We start from the raw sequence: 6,153 nt of genomic DNA, 5'->3' as shown, positions 1-6,153 counted from the left end.
TATAAGTTACACTAAATAAACGAAAGCAATAAAAGAGGGGGTTTTATTTATAGAACTCAACAAAATTAAATTAACTAGATAAACTGATTGGAAATGTATCACCTCAGGTACTCAAGTTTAGATTTGATTACTTCTCAAAATAATAATTAAATTCGTTAATAGTGCAATGGATTTATTATTTGGTTAGCGAATTACAATGTGACTAGTTATCTTGATAAGATTTCCTAGTGCTGATAATTAGTGAACAACTAACACAATGATCATGTAATTAGTGAACGCATAATTAATTTAATATATTCGGATTATGAAAGATATGATCAAGTGATTTCTCATCAATGTTCATGAAAATCAATTGAAGCATAACATGAATATCTAAGCTCTCTAACACATCCAAAGTCACAGATTAACATTACCTAACCCTAGGATTTGATCAATCTCTAGTCCTACTAGTTTAATGGTCGTAAACTAATTAAGATTCAAGTTAATGTAATTAGATTAGTCCTCTCAACTACACATAAATCAAAATTAGGCAATAAAAATCATAACTTTAACATGATAGGTGATGAACAATCAAACACAATTAATAACCAAACTAATAAAATCCAAAATCATTGAAATCAACAAATAAAATCGAGTTTTATCACCTGAATTCAGAAAGTAAAAACAATGGGAACATAATTAGAATACTAATCATGATCAGAAAAGCAAACTGAATGATTCCCGACATGAATCTGCTCTCGAATGCTTCAGATCTTCGCTCCATATCAGCTTAACGGCCCCCCAACCGCCTTCTAAACCCTCAAAACGGCTTCTTGGGGGTTTATAATCGCAGGAATCGATCTAGAGTTGAAGATATATGATTAGGGTTAATTTAAGGCTCTATTTACAGCTTTTAATGTCACCACGACATGGTGGATAGGCACCACGTCCTGGTAGATTGTTTCTTCCCGTCCATGAAATTTTTTCGAATTACGACGTCGTGGTAAGCTTTGCCACGTCGTGGTAAGCTTTGCCATGTCGTGGTCACTGAGAATCAGCATTTTCTCAAAACACTAACGTTGTCCTAAATTTTGTCTTTCTTTAAGAACATTTAAAATCTCGTCAATCGAAGTTACGAGTCATGAGATATGGCCAAAACAGTAACGAGGGGTCAAGTTGTCCAGGAACACCCTTTTTGCGTCATTTTAGCTCATTTCTCCTCCTTTTGCATTCTAGCTCCCATTTTAACTGTAATTGAACATTTCAAAGCATATTAAGTACCATTAATTTTAAAATATACCATTTTTACTCAAATACACTAGGATAATGGCATAAAATATATAGATAAATATGGTCCTATGAGTCACGTTTTTGTCTCATGATTTCTTTAGGACATGAAAGCCAAAACTTACCCAAAATATATTAGCTAAACAAAACCTTTAAATTCGCATCAAATTATCTCACACAATACTAGGAAAATTAGATTTAGCACAAGCAAAAATTTTAAATTTACTACAATTTTCTAAATTAGACCCTTCTTCATGTCTTTATATTTTAATTTAGTTTTTTTTTTAAATCTAGCATTTTTTATTTAAATCTAGCATACTATTTTCCATTTTTTTCCGATCCCCTACCGCATACTTAAATTATACAATATCCTCATTGTATATAAACAACTAAAAGCTTATAAAATAAAATACAGAGAAAAGGAACAAATTCTCCTTGGTTATGTAGTCGCAAGATAGAAAGTTCAAAGAGTTTGAACTTCGAGAAACGAAAAAAAGTCATATATATATATATATATATATATATATATATATATATATATATATATATATATATATATATATATATATATGTTAAGGACAGTGGGAGCAATTAGGATATTTGTTTCAATAAAAAAATTCAAAGAGTTTGAATTTTGAGGAACGATGATAAGCTATGCTAATGGAAGTAATTGGGATATTTGTTTCAATAAGAAATTTTAAATAATTTTATTTTCGAGAAACAAGGATGAGCCATGGATGTGCCAATGTGAGTGGGAGAAACAATACACATATTGAATGTTTTGATCTATTGAGATAACTCTGAATAATTCATTAGGATAATTTTAAGTAAATGAAATCTCAAGGAAACTCATAATAGTTCATAATATGTGGCATGACATAATTCTAGTATTGAGCATTTAGGAATGAATCGTGTCCCTTATGCTTTTGCTTGTGGGATCGATCATGTATGCCATGAAACATTCCATATTTGATGACTCATATACATTAAGCATAACAGGTTAGATTTGATCAACTTGGAGAGAATCAATGAATCAAAATCGATTACGTTCCTTAGTATCCTAGGAGGATAAAGGATTTGATCATAGTATGAAAGAGTTCATTGTAAAAGTTACATTGATGCTAAGTTTCACACTAACCAAGATAATTTTGTTTGCAGTCAGAATTCATATCTTTTACTGAATGGTAAAGTATTAGCTTGGAAGAGAACCATGTAATACACTATATTGGATTTAAGAATTAACTTAGAGTATATTTCATCCAGTTAGATTGCAAAGTAAGCTATGTGAATGAAAAAATACATTGTTAATATCTTTGTTGATATTCAATCATTGATGATCATTATGAAAGATTCTTGTGATTAAAGGGTGAACTTACCTCGATTATAGATCCCAAAGTCAGACAAGCTCACATGGCGTATACTCAGTAAGGAGCATCCCATTGATAATTACTAAATTTTTAAGACATCATAGTCAATAGAATCATATCAATAGAAATATTGTCGATCTATTCGCTAAGTCAACAAGTCTGACAGTAAGGCTTGGAATGAAACATGGTCATGAGATATTTGATTTGCAAATGATTTAAATAGAGCTCACTTAAATAAGTTTGTTTTATATTTGAGAACCTAAGAACTATAAATTGTTAATTTGATTTGGCGGTTATTATCTAGAGATCTTATATACGATGGAGATCAGTCATTTCAATTAGTTTATCATTTTGTTCTCCTTTTTGCATGTTTAGAACCCACTTCCTAAATATTAATTTATTCAAAACTCGACAATCAGTCATACTATTGGGAGTGAATATTTAGATAAGATTTTAATGAAGTGTTAGTAGATTCTCTATAATGATTATACATAGCATGGAGATTGCAACTAACATTCATGAGTATTTAAATGGTGATTTTAAGTATTGGAACAACCCACACTCAGAGAGATTACTTCATGATTCAATCATGAGTAATTCTATGACGATAATATCTTTTATTCTTAACATAGAGTGACATTGAGTTCTTTGCATACAAGTTGGTTGTGCTTTGGTCTTGCTCAAACGCTATCCATAACTAGTAGTCATAACGACTGAGTCCATGGATAATTTAATGAGTAGACAAAAACTATATAGTGAAAGTTTATCTATTCCTTCTCCTTTAATAGGATATGTGATATCCTTGGGACACTCGATAATTTCACACTAATACCTAATCTACTTGGCCAGGATTAGAATAAATTGATGTGTTCAATTAGAAGTTTGATTTGATCATAAGAAATCGAAAATCGAGAAACATAATGTTGAACCGTTAGCTTGATTCATAATCCATGACTCAGTTCACAATGATATATTATAGAATTAGAGGAATAATCAATCACTTATATAATGGATGATAGTAGATAAGATCAGAGTTTGATAGTTGTTGTGGAAGGAAAATTTTATTGGTTATTCGAATATTATTTGACCACTAGTAGTTGATGAATTGTACAAATGGGAGACTATTGGAAATAGGTGTCCAATGTCATAACTAAATTGGTATAACTTTGGGAATAATAACAAATTCCTTTTTAGGTTGCCATCAAGAGCTAAAATAACTAGAATAGTTTTGGGAGATTGAGATAACTAGTAGATTGGTTTATTACATGCTAATTCATTAACTAGAAACTAATTAGAACTTATGATAGTTAATTTGGAATTGATTAAAGGTGTAGGGAGTGAATGTTAATTGTTCAAAAGTCGAACAAGAGGACCATTCTAGAACTCCTAAAGAGTATGAATGATTTTGGGGTTTCTAGGTGGCTTTAGAAATTATCATGGTAATATATAAGGAAAAGATTTGAATGTGGATTAAATCTGATTATTTAATTTGTTCAAATCTGCTTTGCGTGCAAGTTACTTATGATATAATGAGACTCTTAGAGCCTTGATATTTGAGTTCTTAACCTTCTAAGGGTGAGAATTTCATTCTCACTAGCCTATCTCCTCTCTCCTAAATATTCTAAGGTTTAGTCTGTTAGGTGTGAGCCATTGAAAGATTCCTACTTTGGGTGCTAGTCCTTATAAATGATTGCAAAGAGTTCAAGATCTTCAAGTGGAACAATTATATACGATTATACTTGAGAGGTTAGTAATTATATCCCTTTTGATTAGTTTAATTCATAGATTTGAAAGTACATTTTTTATAATAGTACAACTTAGATGATAGGGTGCATGTACACTTCGGATGATATTTGAATGTTTCCGATGCCTTGATCTAGTGTATAGTTTCATAGAAAACGCAACACCTAAAACCCCCAACATATTCATGCATCACATCCTCTTCAGGAGGAGCACATTTTCCTTTAGCACATTCACCATCAACACACTCTCATAACCAAAAGGAGTGCATCTTTCATGCAGATACATTGGAAACACATTTGGCATACTTCAAGCTTTTAGTAAGGCTTCAATACATTTGGTATTCCCAAATGCTTCGTCAAAAATCTCTCTTAGAATGCTCTGTCATAACGTCAAGATGCTAAATACTCAAGTCATATTTAACAATCTCCACCTTGAATTGAGTATAATCAAAACTATAGAAACCAAGAACTTCTTATGACTCCTAGAAATTTCCCCCGAATGGAATTGACTTGTGTAAACTTCAACCAAACCAAGTTCAAGAAAATATTAAACAAAGCAAGGATATCTTGTAACATCGACTTCAAACTTACATGACATCCGAATAAAGTAAAGATATAACATGCTAAGGATTTCCTTTTCACCTTATGACCACCATGGTCTAAGTCTGCATATCCAACCAAGTCCATATGAGTGTTAGTATCATACATCCAACAAACATATGATTTTACCTTCAATTATCGCAAGATCCTCTTGAATTCTTCCCAATGATCTTTCCAACATTGTTCATAAACATGCTTACTACACTAACTGCATGAGCCAAATTACGTCCGCCACATGCCATCATGTACATGACACTGCCAACAACACTTGAATATAGAACCTTGCTCATGTAAATATTTTATCATCAATAGTTAGTATAGTACTTCGATTAAGTTTAAGGTGTTTTTCTAAAAGACTTCCAACTAGTATAGAACGCTTAAAGTAGAATGACTGCATAACATTATGAACGAACTTTTGTTAAGAATTACATAACCATCCTACTCTTTTATCCCTTTGAATCTCAATTCTAATATCTTCTTTGCAGCTCCTAAATCCTTCATCTTAAGCTCATTCTTCACAAGTGCCTTCAAGTAATTAATTACAACCATTTCCTTGGCTATGATAATCATATCATCTATATGTATATAGAGATATATGTAGGAACCAAGAGATGGTTCCTTCAAGAAAATATAATTATTAAATTGATTTCAAATTTAGTCATGCGAAACATAAATGACTCAAACCTCTTGTACCATTATCTTTGATATTGTTAGCAAAAATACATGACCCTTCTTAAAATCAAGGAACCCTTTTGGTTGTGACATGTAAATCTTCTCATATTGAATACCATGAAGAAATGAATTTTTCACATTAATTTGTTCAAGCTCTATATTAAGTGCACTAACCATGACCAAAAGAACCAGGATCATTTTATGCTTCACGCTCGGTTTGAACATATTATGATAGTCGATTCCTTCTTTCTGAGATAATCATTTTTCTATCAACCTTTATTTGAACCTAGCTAGTTCCACCCCCAAAAAAATTTTCACTTTATCTTAAAGATCCATTTGCATCCCACTCGCTTTTCTCTTTTTGGTAAAGGAACAAGATCCCATGTTTCATTATTTTCCAGCTACTGCATCTCTTCATTCATCTCCATTAACTAGTTAGTAGCTTTTTTAATCACTACAACCTTTTTATAAGATCGAGCCTCATCAGTGTGATTGTGTCCTCAAGT

The sequence above is a fragment of the Lactuca virosa genome, chromosome 6 (assembly GCF_052849685.1).
Source record: "Lactuca virosa cultivar CGN04683 chromosome 6, Lactuca_virosa_CGN04683_v6, whole genome shotgun sequence".
Lineage (NCBI taxonomy): Eukaryota > Viridiplantae > Streptophyta > Magnoliopsida > Asterales > Asteraceae > Lactuca > Lactuca virosa.
The sequence above is the reverse complement of the archived record's forward strand: the minus strand, read 5'-3'. Positions refer to the sequence as shown.